This window comes from Nomascus leucogenys, chromosome 1a, assembly GCF_006542625.1.
Source record: "Nomascus leucogenys isolate Asia chromosome 1a, Asia_NLE_v1, whole genome shotgun sequence".
In the NCBI taxonomy this organism is placed as follows: domain Eukaryota; kingdom Metazoa; phylum Chordata; class Mammalia; order Primates; family Hylobatidae; genus Nomascus; species Nomascus leucogenys.
The window spans coordinates 2575769-2601088 of record NC_044381.1 but is presented as its reverse complement, the minus strand read 5'-3'; positions in this window follow the sequence as shown (position 1 = coordinate 2601088).

The following is a 25320-nucleotide window of genomic DNA, read 5'->3' as shown; positions in this document are numbered from 1 at the left end:
GCTGTATAACTAAGATAGTCATAGAACCTACCTGAAAGGGTTGTTGTTAAGATTAGCATTAATACATGCAAAGCACTTGGAAAAGTGCCTGTCCTGTAGTAAGGGCTCAGTAAATGTTTGTTATCATTATGCATTCGATAGTTCTGAGTTACATGTCCACCTCTTAGTTGGTCACTGGCAAAGAGAATGAAGTTAATGATTGGCTTTGACGAATCAATAGTTATCCTTGAAATGGGGAATAAAGATGTGAGTCTAGATACAGATATATGAATAAAATCTGGGTGCTGTTAACAAGGGAGGCAGAAGGGGGTGGATGGCCCTTGGGGAGGTGAGCAACAATGTCCAACACACAACGCACAACTTCCCATTTGCTTTCGTTTGGTTCACTGTCAGTTTGCAGAGAGTAAGTAATGTCAGGAGAAGAAACTTGAGGCAAAGATTATTTTTAACATGTATTATTGATATATTGATAACACACATACTCAGTCAATTCATGCTTCAGTTCTATTAAGTGAAATCTGAAAACATATTTAAAATACCTAACAATGAATTACAATATCATCTAAAATACCAGTTTAAAAGAACTTCCATATCTTCATCAATTTGCAAAGATTTTTCCGCCTACCTTTCTCACTTACTTCTGATAACAACCAGGTGACATATAAAGAATAGGCATTATTGCCATGTTGCAGATGATGAAATTGAGACCCTTAAAAATCTAGTTAGAAGCTTGAGTATAGAGTAAGAAGCAGCAGAGTTCAAGCTCAAATTCAGGCTACCCATTTCCTAGTAAGAAGTCTTTTTTCTCTATCACAGTGCCATTCCTATAAAATAAAGACATTCTGAAATGTTTTCTTCAGCCATCATTAGCAGTGGCTCACTCCAATCCTGCAGCCAAGAATATGATGTGCCAAGTATATGCCAGTATACGTGAGCACACAGCTGACCATAGCACTCTTAGCAGCATTCATTCTCAGAGAAGTGCACACATGCATTTATGTGTCAATGTTCTGTGGAAGGGTTATCTGGTGGCTCTCATTATTATGAACATTCTTTCTTCAAGTGCCCAGTGTTAATTGCTAACTCCTATTTTTTTTTTAACCAAAATTGGCAATGGACTTTTGGGAAACGTGATCACACAGAATATGATGTATGAGAAACCTTTTCACAAAAAGAACTGAGCACTTAAGAAAACAGTTTCATCTTAGAAAGGTAAAAAATGTTGGATAAATTTCTATGAAAACTATGTAAAATTGCCAGAAACTTTTATTTCTTATTTTAGGAAAACCTTCATAATCAATGGAATAGGGTAGTAAGTGACCCTTTAAAAACTTTAATTAACATTGTGATAGATAGTATTTGGTATGCTTTATAAGACGGTTACAATCATTGTTATTTACATCACGATATGCTCTGTGTTTTTGCCAGAGGTTCCAGCTGGGGCCCCTGCCCTCTGGACATCTGGTTAAATGCTTCTGCACTCCATTTCCATGGCCTGTGACAGCCAGAGGCCCTTCCTATAATTTTGAGGTGTTTCTAGGGCTTACGCGTTTATGATTCTCTTTGTTTCTATAGTCCAAGAACCTGGCAAAATACTTAAGGTCTGCTCCAAATGAGTCAGGTATTAGGCCCTAGTCTCTTTGCTGGTTTCTTAAAAAACAAAAAATACACTCGCTTTAATCATTTTATGAGTTAAATAACCCCATGGAGGATTCAGAGGTCCACAGTGTAGAGTCTCATTGAGACTCATACAGACTCCCGCTGTCTTTTCCATTCCTATCTGGAATAAATGGAATATTACTCCTCCTTTCTCAAACACAACAGATCTCCTAAGCTCCAGTTCCCACATTCTCACTTTCTCTACCTGAGTGCTTGTCAGGGTATTTTCTCTTAACAATATTCTCTTCCTAGAAGGAAGTCTGGTGTCAACTGTTAGCATCAAACATCATTTTCCCATTTCTTTACATTTGTAACTTACCTTGTCCTTGTCTGAGCCATTGTTAAGTATAAATAAAAGATATTATTAAGAGTTTACTTGTCCTGGCTTTTCTTCCATTCTTTTCCCAGATGAAATCATAACTTAGACCAAGGGTTGGCAAACAGCCTATGGGCCAAATCTGACCATGCCCAAATGGTCACCGTTTTAAGGACTGCTTTTTCCCTCACCACAATCGTGGTCTGCCGTTGAGCAGCTGCGGCAGAGACCATATGGCCAACAACACTATAAATATTTACTGTTTGGCCCTTTACAGAAAAAGTTTGCTGACCCCTAATTTTGGCAACTGTCTCGAAAATACTTTACCTGTACTTAAGGCTTTATTGATCACAACATTTTTGCACACCTTATTTATCTTAATCACCTAACACCCCTAAAATACCTATTCTCCTCATTTCACAGGTGTGAACATTGAAAGTTGACTAGCCCAAGATCACAGGGGTCGTGAATGATAGAGTTGGGATTAGTAAAATGATCTGTATGTACACCCCCAATGATGCCCTTTGGAAAGGAGATGGGAACTGATCTTCAGTTGATGGAGGAGAGACCTATTTATCTTTTAGCTCATTTAGTTGAGGGGGGACATTTTTGTCTGGTCCTATTTCATTTACTCCTGAATTCTTGAGATAAATTTGCCAGCTCAGTTCCCTTCCACTAATCTGGCAGGCGGTAGGAGACGCGAAAATGGAAATGAAATAACTGTTGATTCATTCTTCTTATTTTTCCACTCATCTGGAGTTGAATTAGAAGGCACACAACTGTCCCAGAGTCAAAAGCTAGGCACAGATGCATAGGCACCTCAGAGCCCAGCTGGGGCTCTGGCTTGGTTTTGTCTCTGGTTGAGATCTTCAGCTTGGCGTTCTCACTCAGAATTCAGTGCTCTTTCCACTATATTAAGCAGACTGTTGAATAATGATAGCACAAATGAATGATTATGATTCCAGGAGGAAAACACAAAGGTAGGAAAAGACAAAAGGCGAGTGGGAAATTAGTGTTGGTTTCCAAATCATCAATTCTTTCCCTTGTTGTAAGTGCCTGCTGCTCCTCACATCAGTAGGTGGGAGAGTGTAATTCCTGGAATCTGGTGGATGTAGGGACAGGTTTGAGATGAAAGTCCTATGTCAACATTTTTGAGACTAGGTTATAAGATGCTGGCAGCTCCCATTTGGGTATTTTTGAAGGCTCACCCTAAGACACTTCCTCTCAGAACCCACCTGCCATGCTGTGAGAAAATAAAGCTGCAGAGAGAGGACACATGCAGGTACTCATCTCCCAGCCAACAGCCAGCATCAATATCCAGCCATGTGAAAGCGCCATATTGGATGGCCAGTCCAACAGAGCCTCCAATGACTGCATGAGAAAGTGTAAGAAGAAGCATCCAGGCAGCCCATAAAACTTTGAAAGTTAATACATTGTTGTTCCAAGTCACCACATATTGGCATAGAGTTTTATGCATCTATAAATAACCAAATAAAAGTTGAGATAAAAAGATAATTTTGTGATATATAAGCAACACGAAAATATATTATGAAGTTAGTCCAACCCACCAAGGAACTCGCTGTCTAATTACATACAGAAAAGAGAACTCCTCAAAGTTAATGTGACAAAACAAGCTTCCTTTTGTCTTCTTTACTTTTTTTTGGGGCAGGGCTAACAGTTGGAGTAGGGGTGGAGGTGAGATGTGGGCAAGTGGAAGAGGTTCTTTTAGCATAATAATGCTTCAAAGTTATACACATTGTTAGCAAGAGAGTTTCCTCATGTAGATGCTTCAGGCGTAAGAATCTTATCTTGCTGCTGGGAAAAACTGAAGATGAACAGAATGAAAATTTCAAAATAACTTCCAGGATAGAACCAGGAATGAGGAGAGCTCCAAAGCTCTGATCAAAAGATGTCCCTTGTTAGGGGAAGGGAAAAGGAATAGAAAAGAGAAACAGTGTTGAGGAGACTCCAGAAACTCATTAGATTTCCATCTAAAATTTTATATGGCCTGAAAGGCAGTCCTATGAGAAGAGGAAAAAATGTTTTGCTCCACCTGCTGTTATTCAGGTGTACTTCCAAGTGGATAATAAAACAAGACGGTCTAGCATCTCACAGTGAGCTATGTCCACACTTTAAGGCCTTGCTAGTGTCTGGATTTCAATGAGCTACTGTTCTTCGCAGGAAGAAGGAGGAGACCATCTTATAGAATGAGGGATGCCTGAATACATCTCCCTTCAACTTTAGAAGGAACAGAGACGTCCCACCATTATGTTGCTTGAGTTTTGAAAGGGGTGTGTTTGTGCGCATATGCATGTGTGTGTGTTCAAGAACAAGGTCAGTTCTCTGGAACACAGGTAGAATAGTCAGTTTCAGTCTCCTCTTCTTCAGCATTTCCCATGCCCACTCCAAGTTTGCTGCTTTTACTTTTTTTCTCCCTCTGTCTTGGTGCTGGGTATGCCATTGACCCAGCTAGATTCACTCTGCACTCATTTCTACCTGGCTCTGCACAGGGTAAGCTGACTTACAAGAACTTCATTAGTGAGTTCCTTTGCTCTACGTCTTTGGTTGCGTTCAGCCAGTGGAGAGCCCTGGAGAGAGACTAAAGTGGGGTGGGTAACAGTGAGATCAAGGTATTCATTCCCTTGGCTCTCTACCTAGGTGATAATCTTGGGCCAGTTGTGTCCCTTCTCTAAAAGTCTTAGGTCCTCTTATCGCAAATGTCTCTGTGTGACACTATCATTTTAGGTTCCAGTAATGGCTTCTTCCCTTCCCCTCTTGGGCTTAAGATTGGTAACATCTGTGCTTTTATTAGCTCAGGGTACTGCACTAACCCTATGGCTTCCCCACGCCTCTGTAAATTGTCCCTTTATTAAATTCTCCTGGAATGATCCTAATTGGAGCATGCCATCTATTTCCTGCTGGGAACCTGACTGATACACTATTCTACACTAGGGTGTAGAATTGGTCTTTTACATCTTATTAAAAAAAATTTAGTTCCACATTTCTCTCTACCTGGACAATTTGTGATTTTAACTCCAACGATGGCATTAAAAGAATTTTGTCCCCAGGAGCTTTATGAATAAACAATCAGATGGAGTTTTTGTTGGTGGGGGAGGAAATGGCAAGGAAATTAGAAATGCTCCTCATCAATCACATCCGAAGAGAGCGGACCACTTCTAACATTAATTTCACATAATACCCTGCTCCTTACTTTCAGTAAGGCATGAGTTAAGCCAATTAATGTCTAGGTGATGGTGGAGGGCCAGTTGCCCTCCTCCTGGTGGGATTAGGACACAAGATGAATACCTGGAGACATTATGACAGGAGGCGGCTAGCGGTGCTGGAGGAGACACACCAGTGACAAGACTTTCCTACTCCATGATTGTGTTAAGAATAATCATGACTATATACACAGCTTCTTGAAGTGGAAAATACATATGTTCAACATTCTTTTTGCCTTCTCTATAGTGAATTTGCTAGCTTTGGAACCACTGGGTTCTAACAAAATTTGGATAATGTTGGCAATGCTGTTAAAGATCTTCTGAATAATGCCTGAGTTTTTAATGGAAGATTTTGGCCATAAATAGGAAAAAGATAAGTTGGATGACTTTGTGTTACTCATTGTCCCTCCAAATCTTTGAGTGGCCCTCTATTGCTTAGGAAGCAATGTCCAGAGCTTAGCTTGGCATTCAATGTTGCACGGCCTGGATTAAGGTTTCCTTTTCAGCCGCACTTTGATAGCTAGTGCGTCTCTCCTCTCCGCTCTCATTATTTCTCTATACAGCTTAGTCTTTGGCTGAATCAATCAACTTCTTGATTTCCAAGCATTCTGTAGGAGGTCCCACCCCGGGGCCTTTGCTCAGCTGTTCTGCTAGTTGAAAGTCTTCTCCTTTACATGCAAAGACCCTCCCACTGGATGATGAGCTCCTAGAGGAAAAGGCATTTGCTTTCCCAATTTTGTGTACCTCTCCAGCATAGAACAGTACGTTGCACATTCTAAGTATCCCCAAAAGAATTTGTGAAGTAAATTAAAGTAGCTGATCCAAATGGCAACTTTTCAGGAACTGTTTCTAATTTTCTTTGCTTGAGAAAAACAGGCTAAGTTAAGGCTCAGAAATAAGAGAGATAGACTGTAAGGATTCCATATTATCCTAATCTTCAACTCTTCCTTTCAAAGCAACACCTTATCTACCAATCCATTCATTTCCATCTCTCTATGAGATCACATTTATGCATGATAAGAACAGGGATTCATTCTAGATTAAAAAGCAATCTTTAGTATTGCCATTTGCTGGTGGTAAGTGCTCAATAAATGCAGACCCTGTTGAGGATGGTTAATGCATAAGCTTTTTAGGGCACTGTAGGAAAGCAGACAGGTATTTTCATGATTTCTCTGTACTTCCCTGGGCAAAGAAGTAGGATAAATGTGTCCAGAAGAAAGCCAGGAATTGAAGAGGTAGAGTTGAAGATTAAACAGTTTTTTTTTTTGGATTAGAAAAATCTACTATTCTGGGGTTAGATATTCCAGAGAGATTCCTTCAGCAAGCAGTGAAGGTTAGATGTGGCCCAGTGGCTAGTGAAGTCCAATGGGAGTCCACAGGAAGTCAATGGATAAGCAGCGTGGAAAATGTTACTTCCAAATTTTATAGTTATTCCCCAAAGAGGGGCCCCAGCTCTAACATTTACCCTGCACCTTATAATAGCATTTGGGGAATCATTAAAAGATTTTGGTGTCACTGTTTTAATTAAGAGTGAAAGTTCGGTGGAGCCAAGATGGCCAAAAAGGAACAGCTCCGGTCTCCAGCTCCCAGCCCGAGCGACACAGAAGACGGGTGATTTCTGCATTTCTGCTTGAGGTACCGGTTTCATCTCACTAGGGAGTGCCTAACAGTGGGTGCAGGACAGTTGGTGAAGCGCACTGTGCACCAGCCGAAGCAGGGCGAGGCATTGCCTCACTCCGGAAGCACAAGGGGTCAGGGAGTTCCCTTTCCCAGTCAAAGAAAGGGGTAACAGATGGCGCCTGGAATATCAGGTCAGTCCCACCCTAATACTGCGCTTTTCCAATGGGCCTGGAAAACGGCACACTAGGAAATTGTGTCCCGCACCTGGCTCGGAGGGTCCTATGCCCATGGAGTCTCGCTGATTGCTAGCACAGCAGTCTGAGATCAAGCTGCAAGGCGGCAGCAAGGCTGGGGGAGGGGCTCCCGCCATTGCCCAGGCTTGCTTAGGTAAACAAAGCAGCCAGGAAGCTCGAACTGGGTGGAGCCCACCACAGCTCAAGGCGGCCGGCCTGCCTGCCTCTGTAGGCTCCACCTCTGGGGGCAGGGCACAGACAAACAAAAAGTCAGCAGGAACCTCCACAGACTTAAATGTCCCTGTCTGACTGACAGCTTTGAAGAGAGTAGTGGTTCTCCCAGCACGCAGCTGAAGATCTGAGAATGGACAGACTGCCTCCTAAAGTGGGTCCCTCAGCCCTGAGCAGCCTAACTGGGAGGCACCCCCCCAGTAGGGACAGACTGACACCTCACTCGGCCGGGTACTCCTCTGAGACAAAACTTCCAGAGGAACTATCAGACAGCTGAATTTGTGGTCTCACGAAAATCCGCTCTTCTGCAGCCACCGCTGCTGACACCCAGCCAAACAGGGTCTGGAGTGGACCTCTAGTAAACTCCAACAGACCTGCAGCTGAGGGTCCTGTCTGGTAGAAGGAAAACTAACAAACAGAAAGGACATCCACACCAAAAACCCATCTGTACATCACCATCATCAAAGACCAAAAGTAGATAAAAGTACAAAGATGGGGAAAAAACAGAGCAGAAAAACTGGAAACTCTAAAAAACAGAGTGCCTCTCCTCCTCCAAAGGAACGCCGTTCCTCACCAGCAACGGAACAAAGCTGGATGGAGGATGACTTTGACGAGCTGAGAGAAGGCTTCAGACGATCAAACTACTCTGAGCTATGGGAGGAAATTCAAAACAATAGCAAAGAAGTTAAAAACTTTGAAAAAAATTAGAAGAATGGATAACTAGAATAACCAATGGAGAGAAGGGCTTAAAGGAGCTGATGGAGCTGAAAGCCAAGTTTCGAGAACTACGCGAAGATTGCAGAAGCCTCAGTAGCAGATGCGATCAACTGGAAGAAAGGGTATCGCTGATGGAAGATGAAATGAATGAAATGAAGCGAGAAGGGAAGTTTAGAGAAAAAAGAATAAAAAGAAATGAACAAAGCCTCCAAGAAATTTGGGACTATGTGAAAAGACCAAACCTATGTCTGACTGGTGTACCTGAAAATGACGGGGAGAATGGAACCAAGTTGGAAAACACTCTGCAAGATATTATCCAGGAGAACTTCCCCAATCTAGCAAGGCAGGCCAACATTCAGATTCAGGAAATACAGAGAATGCCACAAAGATACTCCTCGAGAAGAGCAACTCCAAGACACATAATTGTCAGATTCACCAAAGTTGAAATGAAGGAAAAAATGTTAAGGGCAGCCAGAGAGAAAGGTCAGGTTACCCACAAAGGGAAGCCCATCAGACTAACAGCTGATCTCTCGGCAGAAACTCTACAAGCTAGAAGAGAGTGGGGGCCGATATTCAACATTCTTAAAGAAAAGAATTTTCAACCCAGAATTTCCTATCCAGCCAAACTAAGCTTCATAAGTGAAGGAGAAATAAAATACTTTACAGACAAGCGAACGCTGAGTCATTTTGTCACCACCAGGCCTGCCCTAAAAGAGCTCCTAAAGGAAGCACTAAACATGGAAAGGAACAACCAGTACCAGCCACTGCAAAAACATGCCAAATTGTAAAGACCATCCAGGCTAGGAAGAAACTGCATCAACTAACGAGCAAAATAACCAACTAACATCATAATGACAAGATCAGATTCACACATAACAATATTAATGTTAAATGTAAATGGGCTAAATGCTCCAATTAAAAGACACAGACTGGCAAACTGGATAAGGAGTCAGGACCCATCAGTGTGCTGTATTCAGGAAACCCATCTCACGTGCAGAGACACACATAGACTCAAAATAAAGGGATGGAGGAAGATCTATCAAGCAAATGGAAAACAAAAAAAGGCAGGGGTTGCAATCCTAGTCTCTGATAAAATAGACTTTAAACCAACAAAGATCAAAAGAGACAAAGAAGGCCATTACATAATGGTAAAGGGATCAATTCAACAAGAAGAGCTAACTATCCTAAATATATATGCACCCAACACAGGAGCACCCAGATTCATAAAGCAAGTCCTCAGTGACCTACAAAGGGACTTAAACTCCCACACAATAATAATGGGAGATTTTAACACCCCACTGTCAACATTAGACAGATCAACGAGACAGAAAGTTAACAAGGATATCCAGGAATTGAACTCAGCTCTACACAAAGTGGACCTAATAGACATCTACAGAACTCTCCACCCCAAATCAACAGAATATACATTTTTTTCAGCACCACATCACACCTATTCCAAAATTGACCACATAGTTGGAAGTAAAGCTCTCCTCAGCAAATGTAAAAGAATAGAAATTATAACAAACTGTCTCTCAGACCACAGTGCAATCAAACTAGAACTCAGGATTAAGAAACTCACTCAAAACCGCTCTACTACATGGAAACTGAACAACCTGCTCCTGAATGACTACTAGATACATAATGAAACGAAGGCAGAAATAAAGATGTTCCTTGAAACCAACGAGAACAAAGACACAACATACCAGAATCTCTGGGACACATTCAAAGCAGTGTGTAGAGGGAAATTTATAGCACTAAATGCCCACAAGAGAAAGCAGGAAAGATCCAAAATTGACTCCCTAACATCACAATTAAAAGAACTAGAAAAGCAAGAGCAAACACATTCAAAAGCTAGCAGAAGGCTAGAAATAACTAAAATCAGAGCAGAACTGAAGGAAATACAGACACAAAAAACCCTTCAAAAAATTAATGAATCCAGGAGCTGGTTTTTTGAAAAGATCAACAAAATTGATAGACCACTAGCAAGACTAATAAAGAAGAAAAGAGAGAAGAATCAAATAGATGCAATAAAAAACGAAAAAGGGGATATCACCACCGATCCCACAGAAATACAATCTACCATCAGAGAATACTACAAACACCTCTATGCAAATAAACTAGAAAATCTAGAAGAAATGGATAAATTCCTCGACAAATACACCCTCCCGAGACTAAACCAGGAAGAAGTCAAATCTCTGAATAGACCAATAACAGGTTCTGAAATTGTGGCAATAATCAATAGCTTACCAACCAAAAAGAGTCCAGGACCTGATGGATTCACAGCTGAATTCTACCAGAGGTACAAGGAGGAACTGGTACCATTCCTTCTGAAACTATTCTAATCAATAGAAAAAGAGGGAATCCTCCCTAACACATTTTATGAAGCCAGCATCGTCCTGATACCAAAGCCCGGCAGAGACATAACCAAAAAAGAGAATTTCAGACCAATATCCTTGATGAACATTGATGCAAAAATCCTCAATAAAATACTGGCAAAATGAATCCAGCAGCACATCAAAAAGCTTATCCACCATAATCAAGTGGGCTTCATCCCTGGGATGCAAGGCTGGTTCAACATACGTAAATCAATAAATGTAATCCAGCATATAAACAGAACCAAAGACAAAAACCACATGATTATCTCAATAGATGCAGAAAAGGCCTTTGACAAAATTCAACAACCCTTCATGCTAAAAACTCTCAATAAATTAGGTATTGATGGGACATATCTCAAAATCATAAGAGCTATCTATGACAAACCCACAGCCAATATCATACTGAATGGGCAAAAATTGGAAGGATTCCCTCTGAAAACTGGCACAAGACAGGGATGCCCTCTCTCACCGCTCCTATTCAACATAGTGCTGGAAGTTCTGGCCAGAGCAATCAGGCAGGAGAAGGAAATAAAGGGTATTTAATTAGGAAAAGAGGAAGTCAAACTGTCCCTGTTTGCAGATGACATGATTGTATATCTAGAAAACCCCATTGTCTCAGCCCAAAATCTCCTTAAGCTGATTAGGAACATCAGCAAAGTCTCAGGATACAAAATCAATGTACAAAAATCACAAGCATTCTTGTACACCAATCACAGACAAACAGCCAAATCATGAGTGAACTCCCATTCACAATTGCTTCAAAGAGAATAAAATACCTAGGAATCCAACTTACAAGGGATGTGAAGGACCTCTTCAAGGAGAACTACAAACCACTGCTCAATGAAATAAAAGAGGATACAAACAAATGGAAGAACATTCCATGCTCATGGGTTGGAAGAATCAATATCGTGAAAATGGCCATACTGCCCAAGGTAATTTATAGATTCAATGCCATCCCCATCAAGCTACCAATGACTTTCTTCACAGAATTGGAAAAAACTACTTTAAAGTTCATATGGAACCAAAAAAGAGCCCGCATCGCCAAGTCAATCCTAAGCCAAAAGAACAAAGCTGGAGGCATCACGCTACCGGACTTCAAACTATACTACAAGGCTACAGTAACCAAAACAGCATGGTACTGGTACCACAACAGAGACATAGATCAACGGAACAGAACAGAGCCCTCAGAAATGATGCCGCATATCTACAACTATCTGATCTTTGACAAACCTGACAAAAACAAGCAATGGGGAAAGGATTCCCTATGTAATAAATGGTGCTGGGAAAACTGGCTAGCCATATGTAGAAAGCTGAAACTGGATCCCTTCCTTACACCTTATACAAAAATTAATTCAAGATGGATTAAAGACTTAAATGTTAGACCTAAAACCATTAAAATCCTACAAGAAAACCTAGGCAATACCATTCAGGACATAGGCGTGGGCAAGGACTTCATGTCTAAAACACCAAAAGCAATGGCAACAAAAGCCAAAATTGACAAATGGGATCTAATTAAACTAAAGAGCTTCTGCACAGCAAAAGAAACTACCATCCGAGTGAACAGGTAACCTACAAAATAGGAGAAAATTTTCACAACCTACTCATCTGACAAAGGGCTAATATCCAGAATCTACAATGAACTCAAACAAATTTACAAGAAAAAAACAAACAACCCCATCAAAAAGTGGGCAAAGGACATGAACAGACACTTCTCAAAAGAAGACATTTATGCAGCCAAAAAACACATGAAGAAATGCTCATCATCACTGCCCATCAGAGAAATGCAAATCAAAACCACAGTGAGATACCATCTCACACCAGTTAGAATGGCCATCATTAAAAAAGCAGGAAACAATAGGTGCTGGAGAGGATGTGGAGAAATAGGAACACTTTTACACTGTTGGTGGGACTGTAAACTAGTTCAACCATTGTGGAAGTCAGTGTGGCGACTCCTCAGGGATCTAGAGCTAGAAATACCATTTGGCCCAGCCATCCCATTACTGGGTATATACCCAAAGGACTATAAATCATGCTGCTATAAAGACACATGCACACGTATGTTTATTGCGGCACTATTCACAATAGCAAAGACTTGGAACCAACCCAAATGTCCAACAACGATAGACTGGATTAAGAAAATGTGGCACATATACACCATGGAATACTATGCAGCCATAAAAATGATGAGTTCATGTCCTTTGTAGGGACATGGATGAAACTGAAAAACATCATTCTCAGTAAACTATTGCAAGGACAAAAAACCAAACACCACATGTTCTCACTCATAGGTGGGAATTGAACAATGAGAACTCATGGACACAGGAAGGGGAACATCACACTCCGGGGACTGTTGTGGGGTGGGGGGAGGGGGGAGGGACAGCATTAGGAGATATACCTAATGTTAAATGACGAGTTAATGGGTGCAGGAAATCAACATGGCACATGGATACATACGTAACAAACCTGCACATTGTGGACATGGACCCTAAAACCTAAAGTATAATAAAAAAAAAAAAAAGAGTGAAAGTTCTACATGGGCCAGAAATGCTGAGGCTCTGTCAGTTGTGGTCACTGGGGAGAAATGGAATGTCAAATAAATGTGGGCTTTTAGCTACTTATCACGGGGTCCTAGAACCCCTTGTTTAAAGCATGTTTTGAAAGAGTACCTTCTCTAGCAAGAAGGTTGGCATAGTAAAATCGTGTTCTATCTACAGCTATATAATCTATATCTATATATCTGTATCTATTATTTTTATGTTCATTGAAATTCTAGGATACATAAAACAATTAAAGTGTATATTTTTTGATAAACATGGTGGTGAAATTGTATATATGATAAGCTAGACTTAAATCTTAAAATACGACTTATGATGGCACCCATCACATTTGGATATTTAATTTCTAAGCTTCATCCTTGGCTACTTTGCTTTTATGATATAATCGATATTGCAATCAGTGAGGTAATACAATGTACATATGATTATCCATTCTTTCAAGATTGTACAACCTACGCCTTTATTGACAAACTTTGAAAGTATACTTCTTTCAGGTTACTCTTTACTTCTCCCTACTTTTGTGATAAACAAAACAGCCCTTTTTTCAAAACCCTAATTTATTATAAGACAGATTGCTGAGTGAGCAGATTCTGTAACCTAACTACATTCTTTCAGCTTTGGAGGGGATCCAGGGATATTTACTTTAAGTACAGTGCAATCTTACTATAATAAAATACTGTATGTGAAACATTTCCCAATAACTGCTTACATTAGGATGTTATGTAGTTAGCCATTACTACCCTACCCAGGGTACACTATATCAGAGAAAACACTAAACTTTAACTATTTCTTCCTTTGGGAATCGGAGATCACTTTGCACAGATTAATATGTGAAATATTCTATGCTCTGTAAAAATTATACTTGAATGCTGATTTCTGTATGATGCTCTTTGTAGCTAGCTATGTCCACAGAATCATGGATCCACAAACAGAAGCATGTGATGAGTTCACATATATTTAGAGAACACTTCAGCGTGCTAAGAACAAAACCAAACAAACAAAAACACCCCAAACCAAAAAAAGAAAACAAAGTAATTTATGTACAACTTCACATGGCCTACCAGTACCACAAGCAGGAAATACCTCTAGAGCTGCGGACACTAGTGTGTTAATGTCTTTGATTACTTTCATATGGTATACTTGGAATTGTTAAAACACAGCTGCCACACATCAGAAGGTACTAGAAACAATCTGTTGGACAATACAGAAAAATGGCAGTAAATGAACTTCAGAAATACCCCATGCTGGTTACTAGGGGAGGATTTACACAAAAAAGGAAAAACAGCAGAAATTCTAAAGGTGCCAAGAACATCAGGAAATATTCCCAGAAGTCACTGGTCTTTTGTGCTCTTGAATGTCCCTTCAAATTGGAATAGTCGCTCTGCTGTATTAGTAATGGAAAAAAAAAAGAAACCTCCTATTATTGATTAATATAATTTTTTCTCTCCCTTAAGATAGTTTTGTTTGTTAAGAGCAAAATTTGACAGTTTGGAAGATTAATTATTATATAAAGACAGAAAAAATATCATCTAGCTAGAGCAAATCTCAAGGGGTGAGTTGGTTTATGTCCCAGCTTTTAAGTACGGTGACACCTAATCTAGCACAGGCAGTGCCTGTGCTATTCGTAAAGCTTTTCAATGAAGATGATTCAACAGTGTGTCTTAGAAGCACATTTGGTGTCAAACTAGCCACCTAAAAGGATTTGGAAAACATTAGCCATAATACCAGTGGGTATGCATAGTTTCTAAAATACTCAAGAGGGACGTGAATTCTAACTTGAAACAGTCTCTTGTTACAAATAATTTTTAGCAGGCACAATTTTGAGGATCAGAGTTTCTATAAAACATACAGAGGATTTTAGTGCTGCTAATGTAGTAAAAAAAGTTACCATCTACATTGCTGGTAGGTCACAGGTTCTCATCAATAGTGTATTGTTTTAACAGCACCAAGCTAGAAAAGGCAAATTCAGAATGATAGAGACACATGATGTTCTAGCAAAATGAATGTTAAAGTATTGATATGTGAAAAGTGATAGTGGACAGAGACGTTAGAGTCTTGACTTTGAAAATGATCAGTCAACACTATCAACGACAAATCAAGATTACATACTAAATGTGACACGGAAGTCTCCTGGTTCTCATTTACCTGGGAAATGAATAAGATAAAAAGTGCCGAGATACCATTGTTTATGTTGACCTATAATGAATAATTCTCCCAATTGCAGAGAAATTGACAATGAATGTTTGAAATTAATCAATTCACTAAATTCTTAAGGAGTACTTATTATGTGCCAGGCGTTAATATGCTAAGGAATACAGCTGAGAACAAGATAAACAAATGTCCTGGGTATTTTGGTACTTACATTTTGTCAGACATAGATAGGCAATAGACGAGTAACTAAAAAATTCCCAAGTAATTTGAGCTAATGAAAAGTGTCATTATAAACATAAAACTATATAATGGGAGAGAGTGACTGCAGTCAGAGAAAGCCTCTCTGAAAAAGAGGCGTTGACGCTGAGATCTGAATGGTAAGAAGGAGCCAACCTTATAAAGCTTTGAGGAACATAATTCCAGAGACAGAACCACAAGTGCAAAGACCTCTGAATACGAGCAAGCTTGGCATGTGCAGGGGACAAATAAGGCCAGTGAAGCCTGAGCAGATGGGCAAGGAAACATGTACTTTTATTTAAGCAGTCTGTATATTTTTAGATTTTACAGTTTGAGCTAAGAAATTTGAGCACTTTTAGGATATTGCAAACCATATCTGATTATAAGTTTTAGTTTTTACCTATTGTTCCAATTGTCAGAGAAAACATCTGTTTTATTCAGAAGTAAGACCATATAATCATTCATGTTTTGCTGGCTGTTGTCATGGAATGCAAATGCTGGATCCCAGTCCTGTACAAAATCACCACCTCTCCACCCCACACATCTCTGGAGGTCCCAGGGGTAGCTCACATATGCTCACAAATAAATCCATCTCTTGCCATGTGGCTTTATGATTTCCCTTCTCATTCAGGCCAGGCTGTTTCTACATGTATTGCCCCATGTGCTGATTCCACCAAGTCCCCAGGCCTGCGGTCGCCTCTGCTGAGTGTGTGACTCATTTCACTGTCTCGGAAAAGCACTAGCACTTTCAAAGGGCACCAAATACCTGCAACTCCACAAGCCCTTGAAGTATCCAAATTGTAAAAGATTTCTGAACAGTGGGAGAGAGTGCCCCCTTTTGTGACAGCGTTCTGTAGATGGGCTCAAAAGCATGGCTGCTCATGACCACTATTTCACAGTTTAGTGACAGTCCTTGTGGGTCTTATTGACAATGCCCCTCTGTGCCCCTCTATCCAGCCCTTAGGATGCACACATCAGTGTGTGGTGCCCTAGCCAGAAAACAAAATGCGATGGGGTTCACCATCCTGCTTTCAGACTCATTCTTCCCCTTTAAAAAGTAGGGTGCTTGGTGTTCAAAACTCCGCTCTCCTAAATAGATCTCTGTCTTTGAAGTCATGCAAATATAAATTTGACAAGCCCGTTCTTTCCAATTTCTTCATATGTTCAGCTATGGCTGATTTTCAGTAGTGGACATGGCTTTCTCTCCGTGTGCTACCCCATGTGTCCATGTCAGCTCTCTCAAAGTCTCCATCTCCTTCTGGGTTCACCTGCCAGGATCATTGTTGTAGATATGTGGAGCCCAGCAATGTGTGAGGCTGCCCCTTATGTCCTTGGAGTAGCTTATGGCAACCAAGACACCAGTGGGTTTCCTAGCCGTGATGGGATGACCTCCATTAATTCCAGGATCTTTTTCAGGCCTGCAGTGATTTTTTTTCCAGGCATGGATATGATACTTCCTGGTTCTAAAAAGTTCTTTTCCAGGCCTTTTGTGTCCTTTACACCAGCAGCTGTTTGGGGCTGCAAAACAATGCTATGTATATACTGCTGGGCCAGATGGAAGGGCTAATTCCCCAGGCTACTGCTCCAGCCCCACATTCTTCATGTTGCAGCTCAAGCTAAGCCTCTGGCGCATACCTCCAAGAACACATTCTTCCTTGTTTACCCCTATTTCTTAACATTGGAGTCATTCAATGAACTCCCACCTTTATAACATGTTGCATTGGGCTGGACTACCCCATGAAGTTGTGCATTTTGTGCAATGCACAAATGCACTGAGGAACTGAAGATCTGTTCCCTGCTTGCCAATCTGTACCCAGAGTAAGGGGCTGTCAGCCTGAGAAATGTGTGTTTCCCTGCAATTTGGCCATACAGAGGGGGTGTCGTTTTTGTCATTTTCACAATGACAGTTTGTCTTTTTTTTTTTTTTTTTTTTTTGGAGACGGAGTCTCGCTCTGTCGCCCAGGCTGGAGTGCAGTGGCGCGATCTCGGCTCACTGCAAGCTCCGCCTCCCGGGTTCACGCCATTCTCCTGCCTCAGCCTCTCCGAGTAGCTGGGACTACAGGCGCCCACCACCACGCCCGGCTAATTTTTTGTATTTTTAGTAGAGACGGGGTTTCACCGTGGTCTCGATCTCCTGACCTCGTGATCCGCCCGCCTCGGCCTCCCAAAGTGCTGGGATTACAAGCGTGAGCCACCACCGCGCCCGGCCGACAGTTTGTTTGTCTTGACAGGTGTTGGAGGAGAGGTTCATTTCTCCATCCTGCTTATCCTCTGAGAGCAAGCCTAGCATTTCCATTGTTTCTGTCCTCCCAAAAACCTCATGAATTCACAGGCTGAACACAGACCACCCCTCTATTTTTTCCCACTCATATCTCCTAATAGAGCTTATCATTCAAACTCCCAGTGTGCCTCATGCTTCCAGTACCCTACATGTTACCCAAACTCTCCAATGGAAGAGATCTTCACACTGGCACCTCAACTCACTAGAAAGTGGGCATTCTCACATCATGATAACTAGCATGGTGAGCATTTTCACGTGTCTCCAGGGACTCCACTGAAGTTGCACAATGGCTTTCCTCTTCTTTAGGGGAGTAACCCAATGACCAGCACAACTCACGAGCATCAATCGGTGTTTCTATGGCATCAGCTGACTAGCAGTTTGGCAATTGGGGTGCAAATGTGCTCTTGGCTTTGCTTTCACTATCTGCACCAGGAATCTTCCAACAAGAAAGGGAAAGAACGCAACCCTTTTTTTGTAAGCTCTTGTCATTACCTACTAATGCAAAACTCTAGGCCTCTGCAAATTTTCCCCCCTCCCTGAAGTTTCTCAGAATCCTTAAGTAGTACCTTCAATGAATACGGAAACAAGTCAGGTTAGTTACTACGCATCATTTTTGTTTTTGTTCTTCGGAGTCAGCTCCCTCTGCCCTGTGCTTGGTGTGTGGAAGCACAGCTGATGTCTACTTCTAACTCCCACTAGATACGGATGCATCTGCCCAGCCACCTTTCCAGGAAGACTGCAGCGTCTGATGGGCCCAGCTGCTGCTTTGGCGGGCTCCTGTGCCCCCAGCTCCCGTGCCACCAATGCCCAAGCACCCATGAGATGCCACAGCTGTTCAGAATCCCTTTGTGAAACAGGGGCCATGCTTATCTTCTCCTTAGCCTTCTTTTACTGCAGAGGGTTCTCAAAGCAATACTGCATGTGCTTTAAAATCATAGAATGCATCTCCTGAGTAGCTATATCTATTTTTACTTATAGCACCTCAGATCTACTCAGGACTCAGACATAGGGTGGGGGACTACGCTAGGAGCTAATCCAAGTGACAGATGCTCTGATGTATTAATAATCACCCCTCCCTGGCTCCGTTCCTGACCGAGCTTGTGCTTGGTTCTCTTTTCCATCAGGATGATATCTGCTTGGGAAACTCCTTAGCTCATCATACAAATCCACCTATGGCAGGCCTATCTTGCCAGGTTACCAGATTCACAAAACTCCCTCCTTTCCCATCCTGTACATAGACTTTCCAAGGGTGATTAGGTCATAATTTATTTCCATTTGCTGTCACTCTGTTCAGTTGTTTCATAAGATAATTTGAAACATTCAACCACTTTGGTAATGTCTTGTGACAAAATACACTAAGGAGAGATTCAATCAGTAATTCTTTTCCACACCCTATTTATGTAGCAATGTTTCAAAAGGTTGTAATTAGGATTAATTTCTTTGGCGGTTCCTGAGGTCATCATGAATCAAATATGTGGAGGAAAAGCGTACTTCTTCATTTGTATTCAAGAATATATGTAGTGGTTTAGACAATAAAACATCTGAATTTAAATAGAAGTCGAAATTGTTTCAAAAATCTTAACCTCCATCATTAAATGAATGTACTGTTATTCTTGGTTGGGTATTTTGTACAGGTGTGTACATGTGGGTTTACATGTACAAGCTTCAGAGGCCCCCTCTCGCCATCCTGAGAAATGCAATGCGAGATTTTCTCAGAAGAAGGTTAGCAGTGAGACTGTTAAATAGAGGAGGTGATACATAAATGTTTCAATGCTTATGCTACTGATGAGCAGATTGAATGGATTGATAAGTAGGTAACTCAATATTAGTGCAATGGTTCCCAATTTTTTAAAGTATCTTTTATCCAAACCTAACATATTTTTGCAAATTTGAGCAAATTTTAAAGTTTTAGTTTCAATTTGCATAGCATATGCCCAACCGGCATGTTGGTAAATATTTAACAACTGGCTCTCTGGGAAGGCAGGAAGCGGAAGGGGGAAACACCTTGATTTGTAGTATTTGCCTATTTCACTGGTGTAAATACACCTATCATCTGTGATTTCAAGCTGCCAATGTGATGCCACTGTGCAGAGTGTTGGGAAGAAACATGCAGTAGCACATTATTATATAGTATTTAAATCATACAAATATAGTAGATAAAGTAACTTCAGAAGCAGAGATAAAGGTGTGGTAAACTATGAGGAAGTGATGAGTTTTGAATATTTGTTACTTTCATTGCTAGTATAAGTTGTGAGCCAATATAATTTTTCTTTATTTTTAATTGACACATAATAATGGTCAGTATTTGTGGGATACAGTGTAATATTTTGATACATGTATACAATGTGTAATAATCAAATCACGGTACTTAGCATATCCATTCTCAAATACTGATCATTTCCTTGCAGAAAGAACATTCAAAATCCTCTCTTCCAGTTATTCGAAAATATATAATAAATTATTATTAACTATATTCACACTACAATGCAATAGAACACCAAACCTTATCTTCCCTGTCTAACCATAATCTAGTACCCGTTGACCAACCTCTCTCCATCTCCTCTTGCCCCTACCTTCCCCAGCCTCTGCTAATCACTATTCTACTCTCTGCTTCTATGAGTTCAAGTTTTTAAATATTCTACGAGTGAGATCTCGCAGTATCTGTCCTTCTGTGTATGGCTTATTTCACTTAATGTAATGTCCTCCAGGTTCATCCATGTTGTCACAAATGATAGGATTTTATTGATTTATTATTGCTGAATAGTATTGCATTGTATATACGTATACCACATTTTAAAATCCACTCATCCATTGATGGACACTTAGTTTGGTTCCATATATTGGCTATTGTGAATAGTGCTGCAATAAACATGGGAGTGCAGATATCTCTTTGACATACTGATTTCATTTTCTTTAGATATATACCCAGTAGTGGGATTGCCGGATCATATAGTAGTTCTATTTTTAATTTTTTGAAGAACCTCCAAACTGTTGATCATAATGGCTATACTAATTTACCTTCCCACCAATAGTGAATAAGAGTTCCCCCTCCTCCACATCCTTGCCAGCATTTCTTATATTTTGTCTTTTTGATAATAGCCATTCTAACTGGGGTGGGTTGATATCTCTCTGTGGTTTTGATTTGTATTCCCTGATGGTTAGTGATATTGAGCATTTTTTCATAAACCTGTCGGCATTTGTATGTCTTCTTTACAGAAGTGTCTATTCAGGTCTTTTGCTCATTTTTCAATCAAATTTTTTAAAATTTATTTTTTATTTTTTGCTATTGAGTTGTTTGAGTTCCACATATATTCTGGAAATTAATCCTTTGTCAGATCTGTAGTTTGCAAATATCTCCCATTCTATAGGTTGCTTCTTTGCTGTGTTGATTGTTTCCTTTGCTATGCAGAAACTTTTTAAATTTGATATAGTCTCATTTGTGTAATTTTGCTTTTTTTGCAAAAACAAAAGCAAAATTTTGAGGTTCTATCGAAAAAAATCCTTGCCCAGACCAATGCCATGCAGCATTTTCCCTGTGTTTTCTTCTAATAGTTTCATAGTTTTGGTTCTTACATTTAAGTCTTTAATTCGTTTTGAGTTGATTTTTTTATATGTTGAGAGATAAGGGTCTAGTTTCATTCTTCTGCATGTGGATATCCTGTTTTCCCAGCACCATTTATTGAAGACAGTGTCCTTTCCTCAATATTTGTTCTTGGTGCCTTTGTCAAAAATCAGTTGGCTATAAATGTGTAGATTTATTTCTGGCTTCTCTTTCCGTTCCATTGGTCTGTTTGTCTGTTTTCATGCCAGTATCATGTTGCTTTAGTTACCATAGCTTTGTGATATATTTTGAAGTCAGGTAGTGGGAGTGGGATGCTTCCACCTTTGTTCTTTTTGCTAAAGATGGCTTTGGCTTTTTGGGGTCTTTTTGTGGTTCCATACAAATTTGAGAAATTTTTCTATTTCTGTGAAGAATGCCATTGGTGTTTGGATAGGTATTGCATTGATCTATAGATTGCTTTGGGTAGCATAAACACTTTAACAATATTAATTATTCAAATCCACGAAATTTACGTCTTTCCATCTGTTTGTGTTTTCTTCAATTTATCAGTGTTTTATAATTTTCATTGTAGAAATCTCCCACCTCCTTCGTGAAACTTATTCCTAGGTATTTAATTTTTTGTAGCTATTGTAAATGGGATAGTTTTCTTGATTTATTTTTTCAGATAGTTCACTGTTAGTATATAGAAACACCATTGGTTTTCTGTAGGTTGATTTTGTATCCTAGAACTTTACTAAATTCAGGTATTAGTTGTAAATTAGTTTTTTGGTGGAGTCTTTAGGGTTTTTCATATAAAAGATTATGTCATCTACAAACAGGGATCGTTTGACTTCCTTCTCTCCAATTTAAACACCCTTTATTGCTATCTTTTGCTCACTTGCTCTGGCTAGGACTTCTAGCACTATATGGACTAGAAATGGTGAAAGTGGGCATCTTTTTTCTTGTTCAGATCTTAGAAGAAAAGCTTTCAACTTTTCTCCATTCAAAATAATGTTAGTTGTGGGTTTGTCATATATGGCCTTTATTATGCTGAGGTAGGTTCCGTCTATTTAATTTTAATGATGGTGGTGTTATCAAGCAGTTCACAAAGTTCCTGAAGTTTAATAATCAACTCTCATGAGCTTGTGTAAGCCGACTCCAGGACACCACTGCTCATGCCCAATCTCAGGACAGGTAAGATACCACTTTGGAAACTGAGTTAGACATCAGATCCTAGAGGGCAACAGACAATGTCTTCTGTGTCTTTCCACTATTAACACCGGCAAATGCAGGTACTCTATAATTTAAGGATTGTGTTGGAGGGACCTGTTCGTATAGTAGAATCTTCATTAATTAGGATCCTTAAAAACAACCTCACAGTTAACTAGACTTTATTTTTTAGGAAGAATAACTTGGCTTGATTTAATGTTTACCCAAAAATATTTCTAAGTCAATATGCTCCTTCATTAAAAAAAAAATCTGTATTGTAAAAAAGCCTTGGAGGTAAACAATATCCATCTTCTACGTACCATAAAAAGACAAACAAACAAAAATACAAACGAAGGTAAAAGAGCAAGCCTCATTAAAGGAAAATGCCTGGATCTCATGTTCTATGGCAGCAACCCTGCCCTGTCCTGGCTGGGCTGGGAATGGTCCTGTTCTTCAGTGGCCTTTCTTGAGTTTGCCTGCAGACATGATGGGGCTGGCACAAGGGGCTCTACACAAACTGATGTGCAAGTGCTCAGCCTTGGCAATCGCATCTCTTCCCTCAGGAATTTGAAGTATAGGAAACAAAGAATCTGTCCGGTTAGTGATGGGAGTTGAAACTGAAACAAGGGCATGAGGCAGCCGGGCCATGGAAGTTATAAGTAGAAAGCAGGAACAAGAAGAGAACAAGAGGAATATGCAAGTGCATCATAAGAGGGGAAAATGAGCACAGCTGCTCCCCAGCCAGCCTTAAATACTCGTCGGCTGGCCAGGTCCAGAATCCACGAAATCCTTTTAATAAACCAAGGTAAAAATTAAGAACAAATGAAAGAATATGTTACATAGTGTGCATTGCATTATGAGTAGAATAATTATTGTTTATGAAGAGGTACTGAATTTAGTCCTAACATTAAGTTTTTGGTGGGGTTTATTATGTAGATCCTTATAAACACTGAACAGAAGAATGGACAAATGTTTTCAACGAGAACTTTACAAATGAGACAGAACAATGCTTTCCATACCCATTTTTAGATTAAGCCTTAAGTGTAATAGTTTCACAGTATTAAATAATTCAGAGAAGACATTTTATTAGGATCTAAGTATTCGTGGCTCAGTTATGTAGTTTTGAAAAAATCTGACCTAAAATAAAAGTTAGAGAATCTTTGAGTATCCTTCAAACATCATTAATCAAGGGCAGACGTGTGACAAAATTACAATAAGTCAGATTTCTGATTTTCTACATCTTCTACAGCTCCAGCTAGCATTCTCTGCAGTTACTGTTGATTTTCCTAGTGATAACCCAGGCAAGGTACTACCTTCAAAGAAAACTGCAAAATAGCAACATTCTCATACATTTCGGTAATATGCAAGGGACTTTGCTTACTGTGTCATATGGAACCTCTTAACTCAGAGCTAGACAGGTGTTACAATCCCCATTTTTCAAATGAGAAAACAGGGTCTTCGAGAGTAAGTGTCCAACCTTTTATTACACAACCAGAGAATATGGAATCTGGGACTTAAACAGAAATAATAAAAATGTTGGTTAAGATTTACTGAGCTCTAACCATCTGCCAGATACGGAAATAAACATGTATTATCCCCATTTTATACATGAGAAAACTGAGAACCCTCCTAACCCAAGTTGCTATCAATAATGAGGTAAAGTGAAAAATGCTGAATTTGAAACGTATAGGTGGTTTGGGGAGCTTTGAGTGAGTTAGTAGCTGACAGTGGGGGCAAGGTTGAAGAGTAAGGGAAGCTATCTGTACGCTGCCCACGGGTAGAAGATCAAGGTAAGTCAGTTCAGGTAAGGACGGGAAGTCATAGGAATACATTATTAACCAGAGGCAGGGCAATTAGGAAAAACTTGAGAATGGGAAAGTGCTATAAGAGGGAATTTCTCTGGACTGAACAACTTCTTCAGAAAAAGGAGAATGGCTAAAAGGGCACCGGATAAAAGACAGGGAGGAAAAATTCAGCAAATTGGCTGAGGCTAATACATGGATGATGCCTTTGTTAAAAAATGGAGAAGTAATCCTGATTTTCCAGAAAGGACAGGCTCTCCTCAGGGGCTGTCAAGAAATGAGCCAGATTCCAGGCCAAGTAGAGGACAAGGAGGAAGAATTCATTATAGAATCTGACAGATATATTGAGGAACAATGAATATTCACCTTGGCTATCAAATTTTCCATTTGTTTACAGCTTACACCCTCAAGACTTCCTTACACTACAGGATTTTAGCCTCAGGCCCTAAATAATTGTAATTGTGGAAAATTCCCTTGTACAGCAGTAGTTAGAGTCTCTAGCAGTGCCTTCTCTTTTGGGATACCTGAACTGGTTTCATCCTCCTCTAAATCAAAAACACAATGATAAGATTACTTTCTAAAGCACTTGGGTCAACCAAGCATTTATTGTAATTGAAGACATCCTGGGGCTTCACAAATGGAGAGTTTGGAATCACTTTGTAATGTCTCTGAAACCCACCCATATCCTTTCACCCCCCCCCCCCCCCGCTATGATTTTTACACCCGTTAGACCCACACATTCTTTGGTCTGAGTTACTGCCATGGTCATTATACACGGAGTTCTGCAGGATTCCTGCCTCCTTCCTCTTCTTGTTGGCTCTGATGTGTCTCCTTCTTCCTCAGGGCCTCAGTCACATGGAAGGATTCCTACACTCATATTCCCAGTCCAGATCTCCTGCCTGACCTCCAGGTGCACTTCACATCTGTCCACTGACCACATTTGCTTGCATAACCCACTGGCACCTGAAACAGAATCAATATGCCTAAAAGAGGACTATCATCTTCCTATTCCCCTCACCAAACCAGGTACTCAAATGTCTGAGATCTGTGCCACTGCCTTTTCATTAGCATAAGCCAGAAATCTTGAGTGTCTCCTTCCAGCCTTTCCTCTCCCTCACTGGTACAACCACTTGGTATAACTGGACTTTATATCTCCAGGCCGGTCCTGTTCA